Genomic DNA, 22,021 nt, shown 5'->3' with positions numbered 1-22,021 from the left:
AGACGTTCTGGCCCACAAAGCCTAAAAGGATTATTATTTGACTCTTTACAGAAAATCAGTTTGCTGACCCCTGACTCAGCTAATTGGGATTCACCCCATGCTGGACTGCGTCATTGTCTCCGAGGGATGAATACTGAACAAAATGATGCTCTCTGGGTGAGGCAGGCTGGTGTCTGGACTGGCAGCTAAGTCATCGTCTAGGTCTTTGCTGCTCAAGGCGTTGTCCATGGACAAGTAGCAACAGCCTCACGCAGAGCAGAGCCTGGGCTATCCCCCTTCCCAGACCAACCACACCAGGACCTACATTTGACCAAGTCCCCAGGGGGTCTGTGCACGTGGGAAAAGCCCTAGCCCTGCAGAGGGCTGAAGGCACAGGTGGGGACAGATGGGCAGCTGCCCTGGATTGACACTGAGGCGGCCTGAGTTCAAGTCCTCACTGTGACCTTGACCAGCTGTGTGGCTGCAGGCAGGTCTGGCCACCCCTCAGGGTCTTAGCACCCTCACCTGCTAAACGCCACGTGTTAGCATCCTGGGACGGCCATAACAAGGTTCCCCAGACTCTTGGCTTAGAGCAACAGTTCTGGAGGTCAGAAGTCCCACATCAAGGTATCGGCAGGGCTGGGCTCTCTCCAAAGTCTCCAGGGGAGGATCCTTCCTGGCTTCTTCCAGCTTCCCATGGCCCCAGGCGTTCCCCAGCTGTGGCTGCATCCCTCCCCCCTCCACCTCCATCCTCACGTGACTTTTTCCCTCTGTATCTTTCCTCTTCTTCTAAGGACGCCAGTCATATTAGATTAGGGCCCTGAATGACCCCATCTTAACTGGATTACATTTGCAAAAACCTTATTTCCAAGTCAGATCCCATTCACAGGTTCCGGGGACTTCAACACATCTCTATGGGGGACACGATTCGACCCATAACAGGTGGTGGCACCACCCACACATGACACGCAGGTGAAAAGGGGACACACGTGTTTGTGTCTGGGGGGAGGACAGGGCTGATGGAGGAACAGCTGGCCAGCTATGCGGGAAGCTTCCTGAAGGTAGCTGGCCCAAGGTGGCCTCCAGGAGAGCATCTCTACCCCCTCAACTGCCGCCCTCAAGGGCCTGAGCTGCTTCAGGGGCCTCCTGGGTCTGTCGAAACCAGGTCCAAGAATCCTCAGCAATTCCTGGATGAGGATGAGACAGGCAAGGCATCCAGGTGCAAGTTTCAAGGAAGCGCTCGTTCATTCTCAGGTGCCGCCTCTGCGGAGAGGGCGCACCTCCTTCCACTCTGTGCCCCGGGTGCCTTGCTCACCTCACGTCTTGACCAGTGCTGGTCCTCAGCTCTGCCTGTCATCCCAAACACCTCTCTGGGCCTCTGTTCCCAGTTGTGGGTGGGGAGCAGGTGGGCTCTGCCCCAACATCTACTGTGTGAACAGATAAAGTCCGTCTGACTTAGATAAACTGAAAACATCCAGACGTGTACCCTGAGCACCTACCTGGTGTTGAAAAGCCAGGTATATTGAGTGAACGAGGAAGTAAATTCCCAAATCCCAATTCCTCACCGTGACCCACAAGGCCCAGCATGATCTGGTCCCACTCACGTCACTGGCCTCATGCCCACCATTTCCCCCCTAAACCATGAGGCTCCAACTCCACTGACCTCCAAGTGCTTTCCAAAACATGCCAAGCCCACTCCAACCTCAGGACCTTTGCACACACTGCGCCCTCGGCCGGCATGCGTTTCCCCAGAGGCCCAGGTCTGGCTCCCTTATTTTATTCAGATATCTGTGCAGGTGGCACCTCCTCAGAGAGGCCTTCCCTGCCACGTGATCAAAGTAGACACGCTCACTCCACCCCTACCTCCACCCCACCAATACCCAGTCACTTACTGTCCCATCAAACTACTTTAATGTCTTGATAGAACTCACAACTGGAGTGTGGAGTTCTCACAGGCATTTATTGATCCATTGGCCATGTCCTCGGTGCCTAGAACAGTGGCTAGCACATAGTAGGTGCTCGGGAAAAATTTGCTACTTGACTTAATGAACCCGTTTCCCACTGGAACCCAGCCAACCTCTTAGGGAACACTCAGGCATCCCCAGGCCCCTGCATTCAAGGTCTGGCAAGCCTCGCCCTGCAGTGGAATTTTCCAGATGAAGCTGTTCCTTTTGTGCTTCAACCAGGCGTTTAATCTCAGCTCGTAGCTGGGCAGGAAGGAACCTGCTTTGCTAAAGGACTTCTGTCCTAAAGCTGCCAGGTAACGTGAGAGGGGCCTCTCAAGAGGAAAGCACAGCTCCCCACCCCACCCCTGATAAGCATCCAGCGGCCCCCTCACCTTCTCCAGGAAGCATGCCTCCACCCACAGCCGTGGCCAAAGGCTGAGACCACCCTGTGCTCACTCCCCAGCCGGCACCCCTCAAACTGCACGATGGCCCTTCAGCGGGCCAGGAGATCTTAAAAACTCCCTTTAAAAATAGCATTACTAATTTTCTTTTTTTTTTTTTTCCTTGTTAAAAATTTACACATGTAATCCACATGTGCTGACAGTGAAAAATGCCAGCATTTCTAGTGGGAAGGAGATCATCATCCCCCAGATTCCAACCTCCAGCATAGAGATGAAAACCACAGTCAAAGGCGGTGGTGCCCTTGGGAAGGACTGGATTCCTTTAACACATTCTTGTATGGCGCCCCTAGCAAATCCTCTAGGGCTGTTATATTCCTACCCCCATTTTACAGATGGAGAAAGTGAGGCTCAGAGAGGGACCGAGCTAGCCAATGGTGGGCAGTGGTGAACTCAGACAGTCTGGCTTTGATCCTCACTTTGACCACTACACCATACCACTTCTTGGCAGAAAATTTCTTGATTTGGTTTTTAACTTTTTTTTTTCTTTTTTTCCCATTTTCTGTTCCATGTTGTTCTCTGACTTGCTTTTCTCATTTAACACTCCACGTCTGGCACATCAATTCATGGCAGAGGGAACTCCCTGGCAGTCCAGTTAGGTTAGGACTTGGCACTTTCACTGCCGAGGGCCCGGGTTCAATCCCTGGTCAGTGAACTAAGATCCCGCAAGCTGCGAGGTGTAGCCAAAAAAATAAACAAATATTTCTTTAAAAAATTCATGGCAGACATACATAGGTCACCCCATCCTTTTCAATGTCTGTGTTGTATCACTAGCCCCTGACACACAGCACAGAACTACTATGATCATTTGGGTCAAAATGGTCCATTTGCGATCATCTTAAATTCTCAGTACATAATTCATTTGAATGTGCCCTATAGTAAATATGTGATACAGTGAGTACTTTTGGGGAAAACTGGTAAGATCTGGGCTTATTGGGCAGGAGAAGGTCTGAGTTTCCCTGTCACCCACAGACTCTAGGCTAAGTCTGAGATGGTGCTGGTGGAGAGAGTTAATGCATTATTATCCAGAATGTTCCCAGCTCCAAAGAGGCCACAACGGTGAAACGTCCCTTTTGCTGATCAGCTACCTGTCTAAGGACTCCAGAATGTCAAGCCTTCAAAGTACTGTGACTCATTCCCTGAACAACGATGCTTGGTAATTCACAAAGCAGCCCTAGGTACACCACAGTTTATCCACACCTCCAAAGAAAGTCCTACTCAGAATCTCCCCTGAGCAGACCAAGAGAAACAAGTCCTCTCTCCACTTCAGGCCCTGGATGCTTTTTTTGGGCTGGCATAAAGGGAGTGAGGGGGGAAGGGCATGAGTTGTCACAAAGTCAAAACGAAACTGCCAACAACACAGTTCTCTGTCTCCCAAGAGTGACTCACCCGGTGAAAACCAGAATATTGTTCCAAGTGTCAAAATCTGCAGAGCTGCCTCCAAGATTTGGGTCTTATCCAGCTTAAATGAGCCAAACATTCCAGCATCTTCCTCAGGTACCTGTGAATGGTGCATTGTCTTCTCCCTGTGGCTTTTGCTTTTGAAAGTTCATAAAGAGGAACCCAGGAGGTCAGGAGACAGGAGGGTGGCCATTTCCTTCCCCAGGACAACATTCAGACAGTTTCTACATGCCTCCCAGCACCTGCCTCCTGCCAGGGACCAAACCGGTACCCTTGGCACCCAGGCTGCCCCAGAGCACATAGGAAACCAGGACTCTGGCTGGAGGTTGAAACGTACTCCTTTGGAGAATCATCCGGCCTCCTCAGCACTGGTAGGGCCAGGCAGCGGCAGGGGGGGTGGTTATCATCATTAGGGGAGGGTTAACTTTGAACAGGGGAGAAATGTTTTAGAGTAATGTTATTAGCACTGGATTCTGGAATGCCTTTTCTATTCTTCTCAGTAATATTCTCTGCAGCCCTGTGCACCCCATAGAGGAGGAGGAAATTGACTGGTTTGTAGATGGGGAAAAGGCTGAGCCATTTCTAGCTCCTGGTTTTATTTATATGAGGGAATTCACAAGGTAATCTCAGAACACTACAGTTTGCCTTGTGGGGCTGGCTCGATCCCCATCGTCCTACTGAGTATATTTTTGGTGCATATGTTAATCCATAATGAGTCATATAAAAACCAGGACAACGTGACCTATGTCAGTTTTCAGCCTTGACGGTACTGGGATGGGAGACAGTGGGGGTAATAGTAGCTAATACCTATAAAGAGCTTTGTACAGGCTGGGCCCTGTCCAAACACTTTGCATGAATTAACATTTAACTCAGATAATGGCCCAACAAGGGAGGTACTAATATGATCACCCTTTTACAGATAAGGAATCTGAGGTACAGAAAGGTTAAGTAACTTGCTCGAGGTCACACAGCTAGAAAATGGCCAAGCTGGGATTTGAACCCAGGAGACCCACCTCCATGGTTTGTGATCTTAACTCTAGGGAGTGTTGTGTGATTGTATCAAATCTAAAGATATTGGCAATAAATGGACTCTCTGTGACAGACACTGTGACTGACCCATCACAAATTCCCAGCCTTTTCTCCATTCCTGCATCAACCACCATGTCCAGAAAGGCTAACTATTTGCTCCCTCAGGATCCTCTGCAGTTCTGGCCAATGAGATGGAGGCTGAGACCAACTGGTGAAACTGTGGGAGAGGTTTTGCTTTCCCTAATAAAAGAAGCAAAGGTAGCTGATGCCCTTGTGCCCTTTATTCATGCCTTGAACATGGATGTGATGCCTGGAGTCATGGCAGCCACCTTGTGATCTGAGGGAGCGGCCAAGAGACACACAGACAGTGACCTGAAATGACCTGAGCTTTGGAGCTGACTCCCACCTCCCAGACTTCTTTTTGAATGGGAAAATTAAACCCTGTTTGTTTACATCACTGGGTTAGGTCTTCTGTTACTTGTAGCCAAAGATCATACCAAATATTCTTTTCTCCCTTCCTCTCTCTTACTCCCACTTGAAAGTAACTGGTTGTTAAAAGCCAGCATCTTAGAAGAAGTAAGGGGACAGGGAGAGGCCTCTTTCTGAGACTATTCGATATGGAGTTCCAGTCTCCTGCAGCCTTTCCAGCTTTTTTTTTTTTTTTTTTCTGGCCTCGCCTCACAGCATGCAGGATCTTAGTTCCCCGACCAGGGATCGAACCCGTGCCCCCTGCAGTGGAAGTGCAGAGTCCTAACAACTGGACCTCCAGGGAAGTCCCTTTCCAGCTCTCGTTTACTGAGCACCTACTGTATTCCACGTATCCATGTGTATCATGGGCTCCAGGTTCATTTTTCCATCAACACTCTTACAGCCTAGGAGGGAGACCACATTTGGCTCCATTTTACAGATGATGACACTGAGGTGCTGGGACTTTAAGAACTTGCCCAGTGGGTGGGGAGCAGATTCACCCAGGCCAGCCTGACCTCAACCGCAGGGTCTTCCTGTTCTCAGCTGCGGTTGCTCTGACCCATGACCCACGGTACAGCCCTCAAGAACTTCTCCAACTCGTCAGATTTCAGGCTTCTGTTCCCTCCTGTCCGCTCAGGGTCAGTGCCTTGCCCTCAGTGCCTCTGCATTCTCATCTGTAAAGGGGGGATGACGCTAGGACCCACTCACAGGGCTGCTGTGCTGATTCAGTGGAATAATCCACTGGGCACGGAGCCTGGCACATAGGGAGCTCTCAACAGACGGTGTTCTTATTATTACCATTATTATTACTAAATACCCAGAGTCCTGTCCCCAAGAGTAATTCTCCAGGGCAGCAGTGAACGGAAAGGAGAAGCTGAGGGAACCCAGCGTCTGATTTCCATTGAGCCAGGCCTGATTTCAGACTCCCCCAGCCTGGGCACAGGTGTGCCCTTGGGTGACACCTTGGAAGGCTTCCTGCAAAGAGCCACCTGAGGAAGAAAGCTCCTGCCAGACACCTTGTCTGGAGAGGAGCACACATTCAAGGAAGGCTGTCTCCTGCCAGGGGCTCAGGGGCTCAGGGGTTGGCTGTCAGCATCACGGTCAAGGCTGGCCAGTGCACGGGGCTTGGAAATCACCCTTTCGATCCATGCCAGGGTGGCTGCCAGCTACTGCAGCAGGGGGAGAGGGGGGGGAGAGAGAGAGAGAGAGAGAGGGAGGGAGGGAGGGAGGGAGAGAGGGAGGGAGAGAAAAAGACATCTCTTTCCTGAGCCCCAGGCCACAACAAAGGGAGTCAGCCTCCAAAAGTGGAGGGGAAGAGGCTGTGTTGAATTATTTAATCCTATAATGACAATGTATTAAGTGTCAAGCGTTGGATACACAAGCTTCATTGAACCTTCACCACAGCCCTCTGACAGAAGTACTATTACCATCTCTATCTTGAAGGTGAGGAAAATGAGGCACAAAAAGGTGAAGCAGCTTGTCCAAGGTCACACAGCTGATAACTGGAGGAGCCATGGTTCTAACCCAAGTGCCCAGACCCCTGAACCAGTTTCTAAGCAATAAAGTCCTAATGAGTCTCATTCTGATGGGGCTGGGAGAGGAGGAACCAACTATAAACAAAGCAACAAGTGACGAACTAACTCCAGGTGGTGACAGCAAGTGGTTACATCACCCATATCTGTCTGATGAACCTCTGTGGGGGGCCTTGGAAGGCTTCTAAGATGAGATGGAGACTGGGGCCATCCTTGAAGGAAGGGTGGGATTTTAACTGGGAACTCGGGCATGAAAACTGTGGAGCCAGAACTTAGTATGGGTACAAATGCAGGCATACAGTTTGTGTTCCATAAATGGTCATTGTAAAGGGTATATTGGGGGTTACACCATGGGAGGCTTTAGAGGTCTGGAGGAAGTGTTTATAAATCTTCTTCCGGGGCTTTGCTCCAGCATCTCCCAACCTCAGTGTTTCTAGAGAGTCAGCCCCAGGGCCTGGGTCCTGATTGGTCCAGGATGATCATGCCCCCCAACCAGAGACTGGGCTAGCTGTGATCATGTGACACAATCTGGCCAATGGCAGGCAAGTTTCTAGGAAAGATTGTTCTCACCCTCAAAGAGGAACAATCCATCGAAGATGGCTCTTGTATTAGTTATCTATTGCTCATAACAGAAGTCCCCCAAACTTAGCAGCATTAAACAACAATTAAGTATTATCTCAGTTTCTGTGGGTCAAGCATCTGGGAGTGACTTCAGGGGTGATTCTGGCTCGGAGTCTCTCAGGAAGTTGCAGTCAAGATATCAACGGTAGTTGCTATCATCCGAGGGGTTTCTGTTCAATCTCTCTCCCTTCAGGTGAAGGTAAAAGGCGTCAGAGGTCAGCTCATCCAGTCCCAGCCTACAGACACCCAGTCTCTGGCTTTTTTCTGACACACGGATCCCAGCTTGAACATCCCCTCCTCCCTGCCCATGCCAGAGATTTTCATTCCTATCCCCTCTGCCTTACTGCCTGAGACTCTGCTCTTAACTTACCTTACTTTGTTCCTTCTTGGTTATTTACCTTTTTTGGTGTCTCTACCCCCAACTAGAATATATACTCCATGAAGCATCAGATTTTTGTCTGTCCTGTCCTCTGCTAGATTTCCCAGAGTTTAGCATAGTGCCTGGTATGTAGTAGGTGCTCAATTAAATATATGTTTGTGGTTTATGTAGTATAAGAAATAAGTGGATATTTCACAGCCCTGAAAGTGATCTGGGACATCAGGGAATTCTGAAGAACCAAGAAAGAGGCTGATAATTCTCTGTCTCTCTTTTGTGCACGCGCGCACACACACACACACACACACACTTTTTCCTCCAACTGCCTGCATCTAGGTTGCTCTCACGTGCGAAGCCCCCAGGTTCAACCCTCTCTGGTTTGCTTCCCAAATTGGCTTCTCCAATCCCACACCACCTCCTCCATCCTGTACCTACCAGATCTGTGAGGCCACCTGCACAACAAAAATTACCTGGAATTTGGAGTCAGACAGACCTGGTCCACATTTGGAACTTTCCGCATTTGATCTGACCTTGAGTGGCTCACTTCTCGTTCTGAGCCTCAGTTTCCTCATCTGTAAAATGGGGCAAAGCAAGACCACCATAGCCTGCCTTCTGCATGAACATGAGTATGCAGTTATTTCAGACGTGGAAGGGCATTGGGCTTGCCTGGAATAAGACTCCCCTCTCTGCTGCCTACAGCGGCTCAAACTCTCTCCAGTCCAACCCAGCGGTTGCCCCTCCTCTTGCAGCTGCTCCCCAGAGAGTGTGAAAGCTTAAATGGCCAATATTTTCCCCAGCTCAGCACAAAGCGCAATCATTGCAGGGCAGCCAGGAAGGGCTGTTAGCTTGATTGGGTCCTTTTTTCATCTCCACGTCAGCTGTTAGGCTGTTCAGCTCACGCAGGGTGACTGCTCCTTTATTACCCAGCTCTGGCGCGGGGTGGGTGGAGTCCTTAAGTTATAGCAAGAATGTGGCGCCACTGCATACCACCCCACACAGCAAACGCTTGGGATATCTCCTCTCTCTATTGAAAAACTAGAAATAGGACTTCCCTGGTGACACGTTGGTTGAGAGTCCGCCTGCCGATGCTCGGGACACGGGTTCGTGCCCTGGTCCGGGAAGATCCCACATGCCGCAGAGCGGCTGGGCCCATGAGCCATGGCCACTGAGCCTGCGCACCCGGAGCCTGTGCTGCTCAATGGGAGAGGCCACAACAGTGAGAGGCCCGTGTACCGCAAAAAAAAAAAAAAAAACTAGAAATAGCACCTCATTCCCAGCCAGGAATCAAGTCCAAAGCCCTCCACCCCCATCCCATGCTGAAGGTTCCCTAACCCTAACCCCACCCCCGCTTCCTCCTTTCTATTTGGGCAGGAGACATTTTTTTCAAAGTCCTCCAGATGCACTGGGATTAGGGGAATGATTACTTTAGAACACATTGGTAACTACTTCTGCTTCCTAATGGAGGTGGTACAAAACACTTGATTCCTGTACCATCCTATACCATTCTCTACAAATGCTTATAGAGAAATCGCTCTATATGTTTTCCATAAATTCACTCAATTAATCCTCACAGCAACCCTAAGACAAGTGCATTATCCATATTCCCATTCTACAGGCCAGGTTACGGAGGCAGAGAGAGGTTAAGTAACCTGCCCAAGGTCACACAACTGTTGAACAGAGGGTTTGGGACTTGAACTTAGATTTTCTGGTGCCATTAACTTACTCACTAAAGGGAGGGGAAAGTGGACATGGCAAAGGCCAAAGCTGGTTTGTCTGTGAGGCTGGGGTATGGGGAAAGAGTGGATGGCCATTTCCTTTGTAGGACACAATGATGAGGGTTTGGAGCCTGACCTTGGTAGGGGGCTGCATAGGAATGTTTAGATAATAGAGTTTCTTGGGGAGTGAGAGAAGGAAAGCACTGGAAAACAGGAAAGTGGGGGAGTCTTGAGAAAGAAGACTGGCTGCCAGACCTCTCCCTTGCTCTCCAAACCTCAGCAGAGTCTGCTGCAACGAGAAATGATCCGGGTTGGGGGATAGGGAGGGGACAATTGCATAGCCAGAGATAGACATCCAACTCTCAGATTTCTTGTTTCATGTAACTGAAAAGTCCCGGGTGGATTTCAGGCCTGGCTGGATTCAGGGGTGCAAATAATGTCATCACTTGTCTCTCCTTCCTGGTGCTACTTTCCTCTAGGCTGGTTTCTTTCTCAGGCAGGTTCAATTACATCCCACCAGCATAGCAACATAGCATAGAAAGAGAGATCTTTTTCCCAAGTGGTTCCAGCAAAAGTCCCAGGGAAGGTTCTCATTGGCCCAGCCTGAGTCACATGACTGGGTCACAAGACTGTCCCTGACCCAATGGCTGTGGCGATGGGGAGAGTTTGACTCACTTAAAGGGTGAAGTATAATGGAAGGGTGATTCCCCAGTGGGACATGAGAAATTTCCTTCCAGAAGGAAAGACCCTAGGCAGGAGGGCCACAGACATCCACTGTGGGGCCCTGAGGTGAAGAGGAGGAAGAAGAGAACAGTTGTACAACAGCATCCACCAGTGAGATTAGGAGGTTAAGGGAGAAGCCTCAAGTGATCAAACCGCATGGTCCCTGCTGCCTACTCTCACCTGAAATTGCACAGAAATCATGCTCAGGGTGCAGGGCTGCCTGCAGAATGAGCAATAAGAAAAATGCTTTGAAAGTCAAGAGCAGAGAGCTTAATAATGCACCTCAGTTTCCTTTCTGTAAAATGGGGTCAAAAATAGTACCAACTTCATAAGGTTGTGAAGATTAAAGGGGTTAATAACTGTGAAGGGTTCAGAATGGTGCACATAGGAAAGACACAGTGAACACTGGGTTCTTGGGACTTCCCTGGTGACGCAGTGGTTAAGAATCCTCCTGCCAATGCAGGGGACATGGGTTCGATCCCTGGTCCGGGAAGATCCCACATGCTGCGGAGCAACTAAGCCCATACACCACAACTATTGAGCCTGCGCTCTAGAGCCTGCGAGCCGCAACTACTGAGCCCACATGTCGCAACTACTGAAGCCTGTGTGCATAGAGCCTGTACTCCACAAGAGAAGCCACCACGATGAGAAGCCAGTGCACTGCAACGAAGAGTAGCACCCGCTCACTGCAACTAGAGAAAGCCCACACACAGCTACGAAGACCCAATGCAGTTAAAAATTAATTAATTAATTTTTAAAAAACACACTGGATTCTTTGTTAATCCAGGCCACATAGACCCTGCATATTCCCTCTGCCACCCCTTTGCCTAGATTTTCCCTCCACTACCTCCTTGGCCACATTCAGCCCTCCTCCTCCAGGAAGACCTCCTGGGATCCCCAGTGCACTCTGAGCCTCTAGAACCCCACGGACCTGGGCCTCAGCTCCAGCTCTGCGACCCTGAGAAAGTGGCTTCACCTCTCTGAGCTGGTCTCCTCTTCTGGAAATGTGGATAATTAAAAGCACCTTGGAGGGCTCTGATAGATTCTAAGCCTTTGGCTGTATTAAGAGGCTAGGGTCTCTCTGGGGTTGGGGTCCTCTCCCTCGCATTTCTCAGTGTCTTAGGGAAACCCCATTTAAGATGCTGATAAGTTCAGCTTGGGTTCTCACAGTTCAGAGCTGAGCCCTAGATTTACACATAACAGGCTGTGTGACACTGGGCAAGTCACTTTGCCTCTCTGAGCCTCAGTTCCCTCGTGATAATCCCTTTATCACAGAGAGGTTATGAGGCTGCCAATAGCCTCTACACTGTGTCTAGGAAAAGTAGACATTCATTCAATGGGCATTCTCCTTTACCCCTGCTGCCAGTCCAAATGCCACCTCTTCCGAGCAGTCTTCTGTGATTATACAACACTGATGCCCTCTTGGCCTCTCCTCTTGCCTGCACACTGGCTTCTTGGAAGTTCAGATCAGGCCAGTGTGCCTTCAGAGTCCCTACTGCCTGGCATGTGGCCCTGTAAACAGTGTGTATTCTAGAGATTTTGAGACTGATGATGATGACGATGATAATGATGATGGGCGAAAATGTCATTTGACACCTCCCAGGTGTCCTTAACTCTTCTCCCAATTTAATTTCAGCTTAACTTGATTCCAGAAATCTTTTCAAATCCACGTTTGCAAGGATGTAGGTAAAAACAAACACATAAAACCCAGCATCTTCTATGTACCCAGCTCTCTCCTAGGCTAGCCTCTTTTTTCCAGTTTCAAGCAGTGTCTTTGCCTTTAATGATGAGGCTTTCATGCAAACAGAGTTTCATGGCCTGCATGATTTGGAGTGGCACACACAGAGGAACACTTTTTACTGTCATAGTTATGTATTTATTTTAACTGGGAATTGCATTTGGCTACATATATCTAAAAACCCAAATCACAGTGACTTACTCAAATAAGAGATTTCTTTCTCTTTGGTAAGAGACAGCTCCACCATGCCATCGTAACTCGAGCCCTTTTCTAAGCCTTTTATTCTAATGATCACCTTATGGTCACAAGGCGGCTGCTCTACCGCCAGCATTGCATCTAAATTCCAGGCAGGAAGAAGGGAAAGAACAAAGGGAAGGAGATCAGCCTTAGTTCCTTCTGTTCCCCACCCCATCCCTTACTTTTTAAAGAAGTTTCACAGACCTAACCACAGCTAACTTACATCTCATTTGGCCAGAGGTGGATCATGAGCCACCCCTACGTGCAAAGGAAGCTGGGAAAGGTGGAGTTCAAACTGGGTACAGTGCTGTCCTAAACAAAACTAGGGTTTTATTACAAAGAAAGGTAAGAAGAATGGATATTGGGAAAGCAACCCGTAGTGTGGACTACGCACACCAAACCTATGATTCGCAGGAATTATTGCTTAGAGCTGCAGTTCTCATGCTTGAGCACGTGTCAAAAATCCCCTGGAAGGCTCGTGAAAACACAGGTAGCTGGGCCCACCCCCAGAGTGTCTGACTCAGTAGGCCTGGGGTGGGGCCCAAGCATTTGCATTTCTAACAAGCTTCCAGGTGACTCTTGGCTGCTGGTCTGACATTACACTTAGAGAACTGCTGACAGCAAGGCAAAGTCAGTACTCAGATAAAAATACATGAATTGTTTTTATTTTAATTTTTATTTATTTATTTATTCGCGGTATGTGGGCCTCTCACTGTTGTAGCCTCTGCCGTTGCAGAGCACAGGCTCCGGACAGGCAGACTCAGCGGCCATGGATCACGGGCCCAGCCGCTCCGTCGCATGTGGGATCTTCCCGGACTGGGGCACGAACCCGTGTCCCCTGTATCGGCAGGCAGACTCTCAACCACTGCGCTACCAGGGAAGCCCATGAATTGTTTTTAAAGGGACTAATAATGAGAATACAATGGTTTAGCTATATTATTAGCCAGGACCCCAAAAGAAAATAGAGGAGGGCACAGTCAGGTGGGAAACCGAGAAAACTTAACAAAGCGACCATTTGTAAATTTCTGGGCAGGGGATAGTACCCCTCCCCCCAATAGCAATATGGGGAGTTGTTACAGCCCATGAAAGGGACAAGGGTGAGAGCCTTACTAGAACCCGAAGCCGGGTGCTATAGGAGAGGAACACGCAATTGGAGTCTTATCCTTTATTGAAGGGATACAGCCCACCTGAAGCAAGGCAGAGAGGAAGCTGGGGAATAAATACCCTGGCTTCTTTCTCCACCAGCCTCCAACTGCCAGCTGGTACCTCCCATTGGCTGAATCCAGCTGGATACCAGAGGGCTGGGAGGTTGGGGGATGCAGCCCACAGGGGTCCGCCTGTATGGAACAGAACGGAAAAGGGGTGGAGAGTAGACTTGCAGAGACAAACGGAAGATGTCCAGCACAGACAGAGAAAATATCACGACATCATGATATACAGGAGTAGCTGATTTTGGCAAACCACAATTTAAAGTAAGTAGCCACCCAGCTCCTTTATTCATTCATTCGATTATTCATTGAGCACCTGCTGTGTACCAGGCAGTCTACCAAGTGCCAGGGATTTAGGGCTGAATTAATCATGACTCCTGCCCAGAGAGGATGCTGTCCTCTGGGGTCCAAGGCACTGTGGTAGAGGCCGGGGCGGGTCCCCTTCCCCTGCCTCCCTGCAGCCATAGCCCCACCAGCCAGACTCACTGTCCCTTCCACTGATCTCATTCACTTGTCACCCACAAGAATTTTGGGGTGATTTAAGCTTTCATTAAAGTTTAACTACGGGGGGAAGACTGCAACAACAACAAAAAATCACCTGCTTCATCAAAAATCACAATGTTATTATGTGCTGAAATAGGGGCCGTGGGACTATGCTGGGGGGATTTGGTTGGGATTAGGGACAAAATGCATTGAAGCCGCTGGGTGCCCGCACGCCCCCATGGTAACACCCCGTAAACCTTTACGCATATAGACTTATGTCCGGCGAACTGTTATTATTATTTTTTCCCCTAGCCTTCAGCGGCCCTTGTGCCGCCACGTCAGCCTTACACAAAATGTCTGTCTCCACGCTCAATAGCCAATAACAAAAATGATGAAGAATCTGATGCAGACGCGGATAATTGCTCTGGCTTCCTCTGGTGAATTTAAATAGCTTTCTTGAATTACTGCTTTTGACACGATCAATAAAATTGAGCTATTGCTGTATCAGGCCTTTCAGCAAATACACAGGAAGCTGTGCTCCTAGGGCTGATGGTTCAGGAACCCCAGCTGTCCTGGCGGGCAGGGTCAGGGTCTTGGGGACAGTTGATGGACTGAGGACAGGGATGTACTGGACTGACCAGCAGCCCAAACAAGAAAAGCAGGTGAACTTCAACATTCTGCCTTCTGGCTGACCACACTTTTCCTGTATCCCTTTCCCCCCAACAAAAAAACAGCAAAACTTACCTGTCTGACATCCCATTCCCGGTGTTTTCTAAAAGGACAGCTGGCCAATGAGATACCCCAACCTATGCCTGGGTATTAGCTCAGCACCTTCCAACAAAGGAAGTGACCCCAAAGGTGGCATTGACAACACCTTGAGACCAAAGATGAACTCTCTCGTGGTGAGACGTTAGATAAAGGAAAGATATCAAGACAGGAAAGAAAAATTTTAGGTAAAATTCACATAACGCTAAATTAACCATGTTAACGTGTACAACTCAGAGACATTTAGCCCATTCACAAGGTGCAACCACCACCTCTGTCTAGTCCCAGGACATTTTCATCACCCCAACAGGAGACCTCACACCCATTAAGCAGTCACTCCTCATTGCCGCCTCTCCCCAGCCCCTGGAAGTCTGTGTCTTCTCTAAGTATTTGCCTAGAAAAACTTTTTTTTTTTTTGGCCTGGCCGCACACGGCTTGCGGGATCTCAGTTCCCCGACCAGGGATTGAACCCAGGCCACGGCAGTGAAAGCCTGCAATCCTAACCACTAGGCCACCAGGGAACTCCCCTAGAAAAACGTAATGCCTTGTAACCCCAATATCGGCTGGTTGAGTCCATGTATTTTGAACAGAGGCTCTAAAACCCAAGTGCCTGGAAGAAATGAGGCTGCAAGAGTGATCATTCTTATTCGGGCTTCTCTTGGACTTAATATTCAGGGGTCCAGGACTTCCCTGGTGGCACAGTGGTTAGGAATCCTCCTGCCAATGCAGGGGACATGGGTTCAATCCCTGGTCTGGGAGCATCCCACATGCTGCAGAGCAACTAAGCCCACGTGCCGCAACTACTGAGCCCGCACGCCTAGAGCCTGTGCTCCGCAACAAGAGAAGCCACGGCAATCAGAAGCCTGTGCACTGCAACGAAGAGTAGCCCCCGCTCGCTGCAACTAGAGAAAGCCCGCGTGCAGCAAACGAGACCCAACGCAGCCAAAAAAAAAAAAAAATTCAGGGAGCCAGAGACTGTAAAGGTTTAGACAAAAGAGAATCTCCAGAGTCAGGCTAACATGAGTTTAAATCGCAGCTCCCTTGCTTTTCCAGCTGTGTGACCTTGGGTACTTGCTATGTCACCACTTTGAGCCTCAGTTTTCTCATCCCATCAATGGGGATTTTAACCGTACACTTGCCTCCATGGGTTGCTGTGGGGATTAAGTGGGGAGACACAGAAAGTTCAGTTCAGGGCAGGCCCTCGGGGGCTACCCTGGGTTGAATAGTGTCCTCCCCAAGTTCATGTCCACCCAGAACCTGTGAGTGTGATCTTATTTGGAAATAAGCTCTTTGCGGATGGAGTCAAGTTAAGATGGAGTCACGCTGGATTAAGGTGGACCCCAAATCCAGCGACGGCTGTGAAGACACAGGGACCCAGAGAGAAGACAGCCAGCCTGGCAGCTTCGAGCCAAGAAATGCCAAGAGTTGCTGGCAGCCGCCAGAAACTAGAAGAAAAGCAGGGAAGGACCCTCCCCTGGAGCCTTCAGAGGGAGTACGGCCATGTTGCCACCTTGATTTCAGACCCCTGGCCTCCAGAACTGTGAGAGAATACATTTCTGTTGTGTTAAACCACCTACTTTGTGGCGTAATCAGTTAGAGCAGCCTGAGGAAACTAATACAGGGAGGGTTGGACAAGTGGAAGGCCCTGTGATCACTGCTGGGTGATAACGGAGTCGCTCAGGAGGGCAAGTGGGTCAAGGGACCCAAGGGGCTATGGAAACTCTCTAGCAGCCATCATAAGAGTCAGACCTCACCTCCAGCTGCCTAGGCCTTTCAGGAGGGTAAGGTCAGGGTCAAGGATGGGTTTTGGTGGGTGAGGGCTAGAAGCTAAGTGAGGCCCAGTCCCAGGGTGAGCTGAGGGACGGGTGCCCAGGCCTCTAGACTCAACAGCCAGCTGCAGAAGGAAAAACAAGTAGCTTCTTAGAGGGGTGCCACCTGCCCCTGCTGGAATCTATCCCCCGGTCTCCTTATAGCATGGTGGAGGCAGGACACCACTGTTAACCAAGCCGTCAAGATGGATGCTGATACCCCAGAATCAGAGATGACATGGGAGGGACTTCCCTGGCGGTCCGGTGGTTAAGATTCCGCGCTTCTACTGCAGGGGATGCGGGTTCGATCCCTGGTCGGGGAGCTATAATCCCACATGCTGTGGGTCACGGCCAAAAAAATTTTTTTTTTTTTTTTGCGGTACGCGGGCCTCTCACCGTTGTGGCCTCTCCCGTTGTGGAGCACAGGCTCCGGACGCGCAGGCTCAACAGCCATGGCTCACAGGCCCAGCCGCTCCGCGGCATGTGGGATCTTCCCGGACCGGGGCAGGAACCCGTGTCCCCTGCATCGGCAGGCGGACTCTCAACCACTGCGCCACCAGGGAAGCCCCCAAAAAATTTTTAAAAATAATAACAAAAGAAAGAGATGACCTAGGGAGACACCATGGGGTGGTGGTCCAACCCCAAAGCTGCCTTCCCGCCTAGCCACCCACGGATCAGAGGCCATCCCCAAAGTGCCGGTTACATCCAGGATAACAGCCACCAAGACGTCCTGCCCGGCTTCCCTTGCACCCTGAACTTGACCCTGGGAAGCCCTGTTCTCATAGAAAATGAGCATTTTCCCAAGACAGCCCAAAGCAGAACGAAAGAAGCAAAGCCAAGGGGAAAGACGGTCATCAGCATTCATGCTACGGTTTTGCCCATTTCCACCCGATAAAATCCACACGGAAAGAATCCCAGGGAAGCTGGGAGGATGCAGGCTGAATTTTTGAGAAGATAGTTTTGGATTTCCCGGCTAGTGGGCTGACAAAGACAGCGGGAGAATGATGAACTCCTGACAGGTCAAAAGATGCTGTCTTGCCCCGGGGGCTTCCAGATAAGGGCAGGTGATTCTTAAGTCTTGCTCAGTACATGTTTCACACCAATACAGAGGTTCTGGGCACCTGGGGGCTGGGTGACAAGCCCCCAGGGTAGGTAACCACGTCCTTGTCCCAGCTCTGCACACGTGCACAAGGCAATCACTTGGCCTGCATTCCCTTGGAAGTCTCTGATTGCATAAATGTTATTGCAGATCTGGTCTCTGACCTGAGGAGATTCCAGCCGAGGCACTCACAGGGCCCCGAGAGCTTTCAGAAGAACTCCAGTTTGAATTTCTGAAGCCAAACCAAACACTGGACTCGAAAACGTTTCCTTATTATCTCATTCCCTGACTATGGAACAATCACCCCATTGAAAAGCCGTGAGCCCGCCCAAGTTTTAAATTAAACCTCTTGAGTTTTCCCTCTGAGAGCAGATAAAAATCCTTCCAGCTTATGTTTTGAGGAAAGAATTTGGTTTGTGTGTCTGGGTGTGTGTGTGTGTGTGTGCGTGTGCGTGTGCGTGTGTATTTCCCCTAAAACTCATTTTCTTTTGTTGGATACTGTGAAGCTCTGTTTAAATATTTTACTTGAGGAAATAATTACGTTTGATGAATGTTGAAATACCCTTCCAGGAGCCAGCCCTGCCTGCTGCCTGGATTCCAGAATGAAGCCCTTTCTGAAAGAAGAGGTGAGGCCCCTTTCCAAGAAGTAAGCCCCCCAGAGTGGTCTTGAAGAGCTTTGCTGACGTTGTTACAAGAGGTATTTATTCTCCACCCATCTATTTATTCGTTGGATGTCCACCACAGGCTCTGAAAATCCACTGCGTATAAAAGCTCAAGTTGCAGTGATGGAGAGCAGAGAGGGAAGAGAGTGGGTTTTGTTCCTCGGCTGCGGCAGGAAGAGGCCCGAGCTCTGCTGTGGGCTCCATCCTGAACAGCTGGGCGAATGCTGGCCAATTCCTTCCCCTCTCATCATCTTAGACGCCTCCCCCGAAAGGAAGGCTAATCACAGGAGCTCCTTTTGTGGAACCGTCATTAGCAAATGCACGGGAAATACTTGCTGCTGACAAACATTTGCCCAGCGCCTACTATGTGCCAGATTCTGTTCTAGGCACCGGGGAGACAGCGGGGAACAAGACAGACAACATCCCTGCCCTCATGGAGCTGACGTTCTAGAAGGTGGGAGAACTCATCTGTTTCAGACTCTGGGAGTAGTTTCTGATTTCGTTTTGGAAGCTATGCAGGGCTTCGTGTGGTACCTGGTACATAGGTCAACACTTCTTTTTCTTTGTTGTAATAAAATGAACGGTAAACCACCAAACACCAGAAGGGAAGGGCCCAGCCACAGTGGGTATACGGGTAGGGTTGGTGGCAATTCTGGGTCTGGAGGTGGCGGCCACTCGGGGGCCCCCATGAAGAATCCTCAGCCCAGCTGAGACGACGCTGACCACACTACACTGATAAAAGTGAGCAAAAAGGCCAGGTTTCCCTCTGCCTGCCCTCCACAGCCAGTGATGAAAAGCCAGCTCTGAAACCAAGGGCACAACCTGGCAACACGGTGGGGGAACCCAGCCTGCCGACAGATTGGGGTATTTCACACATACCCCAAATGTCTGGCTTCTCTGGAAACATCGGAGATTTTGCCACATTGGGGCGGATTCCTGCCCGGCTGTGCTGGGCTGGGGTCTCTGCTCTCCAGGTCACTCCTGTCCCCTCCTTTATGTACCCACATGGCCTCTGACAGCACCTGAGTTTTCAATCCCTTCTCTAAATGGAGTGGGCAGGAGTTCTGATGAGGTTACGGGTGGCACTGTAAGTGAAAAGAAGCTTTCTCCATCCTGGTCAGTGCGGGCGTGGGATGGCGTGGTATGAACCCAGGACTGGGAACCAGATAATCAGTGGTTCAAATCCTGGCTCTGCCACTCAGTGGCTGTGTGATCTTGGGAACCTCAGTTTTCTCATCTTGAAAATGGGAAGCTGTGTCCCACTAGGCTATTGCAAGGAATGAATGAACATGAAAGGTCTACTATGCACCAGGCACAGTCAGGGCCAGGGACACAAAGGACTAGACAAGGGGTTGAAATCCAAAACCTACAGAGATCAGACAGGTAATGTAAATGAGTAAAACGGCTTGGGTGTGGGGCAATAGGGACTGGTGGGGAGTGGGGTGACGTGAACAAGAGAGCACCCGCCTTGTTTAAAGGCCAATTCCGGCTACTTGTCATCATGTCAGAATGTCGGGCCCAAGGTTACCAAATCTCCTGATTTTTTTTTTTTTTAACAAAAGCCACAGATCCAGATTTTTAATGTGAAATCTCTTAACTTTATTATCTTTTTTTCACCGTGCCACGCAGCATGTGGGATCTTAGTTCCCTGACCAGGGATCGAACCCGCGTCCCCCTGCAGTGTAAGCACGGAGCGCTAACCACTGGACTGCCAGTGAATTCCTGAAATCCCCTAACTTTAAAATGATGCCAATTAATTTGTTAAAAATGATAAAACTGTATGCAAGGGCAACTAAGTCCCTTTGTGGACCACCCATAGGCAACGTCTCGGTGAGAAACATGGGATTTCCGCTCTCGCTGACCATGCAGCCTGGGCATTACAGGGGGGAAGCTTGCTACAAGGAAAAAATTTCACAATTCTGGATTTACCATTTGCGATCATTCTCTAAAGGGGAAGCACTGAGAGCCCGGAAAGTGCATTCTGAGGAGAAAGGGGAAGTGTCTTGAAGAAGAGATGGTTCTGCTGAGACCTGAAGGCCTGCAGGCAGGCCCAGCAGAAGGAACAGCATCAGCAAAGGCTCGGCAGCGGGACTTTAGCCTGCTGGCCTAGGGACCTGAAAGGCGTCCAGCACGACACAGATCCCTTGCCAACACAAGGGCTGCTTGTTCCATCTCTCACCCGCGTGGCAAAAAGGGGCAACCCTTCTAGAGAATTCTGTGCCAAGCTCAGGAATCACCAACCAGAATGCCGGCAAGTGGAGGGTGAATCAGGCTACCCTGGAGACACCCTCCCCATGGACCCGCTGGAAATCTGAACTGGGGGACCCTCTTCTGGGCCTCTCTGGGCCTGACCTAATCCACCACCCAAGTCTTAGCTCCCAGGCCCTGCCCCACGCCCCTCTTTCCTGAAGGAGGGAACCTGGACACACTTCAGATTCTTGTGCGATTATGTGCTGTTTGGGGCATCTGGGGCGAAGCCTGGCACATTCCAGAACAAATGGAGTTAGCGGGGGGTTCGGGGGGGAGTTGGCACCCCTTCAGCAGGGACTAGAGGGGAGGAGAGGAGGGGGGGCACATGGAGACCCACCCGTCTGGGTCCCATTCTTCCCTGCTGGGTCTGGATCCAGCTCGCCATGGGGTCTTGGAGAGGTGCTATGTGTGGGCGGGAAATTCTTCGGGGTCAGGCTCAAGGTCAAACTGATTTGCATGTGAGCACCTGCTTCAGGCCAGCACTGGGTTTACGGGGAACCAGACAGCAAAGGCTCCACCACACCTGGAGGTGGGGCCGTTTGGGAGGCAAAGTTGAGGGGACCCCTGGTGCCCCTAAATCCCTTACAACAACGGTCACATAGAAGCCCAGAGCCTCCTCTTCCTGCAGATGCTCCATTAAGAATGTTAAGGGCCAGGGCTGGGCATACAGTCAGTGCTCAATAAATGCACACCCAAAGAAAGGATGATCTGAAATGGGACCGAACAAGTCTGCTTCCTGAGATCATGCTCCACAACACAGGGAGCTTGTACACTCTCCAACGACCACTGGGAAGAAAAAATATTAATAAGTTCAACCCTAATCAAATCTGGATAATTTCACTAGAAACCTTTCCATAATTTCATCAGCATTAAAGGATTACAATAGCAACAAATTAAACCAACAGGCATGAATTTAGTTGCTCAAGAGGAAAATGTAGCTTGATTTAGAAACGGATGTTACAGTTTATTAACCAATCTAAATTAATTCGATTTTGAGCCACTGTTAAATATACATTAGGATGTATCACCCAGTAGCATAGCTGGCAGGAGGAACGAAGGGAGGGGATGGAAAAGAAGCAAGGCCAACGTGAGCTTTGTGCCTGCACACAAAACGGCGTGTTGATTCTGCCGTTTTGGGCTGGGGGCTCAAAACTGGAGAAGGGAGTACCATCCGGGTCTCCTAGTAGCAAGAATTACAAACTCAATTCAAGCTGGCTTAAGCCAGAAAAGGGGTTTCTTATCTCAGTATCTGAAAATGTCAGGGCTTGTCAAGCTTCAGGTACAGCTGAATCCAGGTGCTCAAGGTCAATAGGACTTGGCCTTTCTCTCCTTCTTAGTCTGTTTTCTTCTCTATAGACTTTACTCTCCATCAAGATAACCACCAGCAGCTCCAGATTTTCATTCTACAGGCGTAGCCACCTCGCAGAAAGAGAGCACACCCCAAATCCCAGGTAAATCTCTCACTGACCTGGCCAAGGGCATGAGCCACTCTGATGGGCTAGGCCCGGGCCCCTCACTCATCC

This window comes from Mesoplodon bidens (genome assembly GCF_964165515.1).
Source record: "Mesoplodon bidens genome assembly, chromosome: 13".
Lineage (NCBI taxonomy): Eukaryota > Metazoa > Chordata > Mammalia > Artiodactyla > Ziphiidae > Mesoplodon > Mesoplodon bidens.
This window is presented reverse-complemented; position numbering follows the sequence as displayed.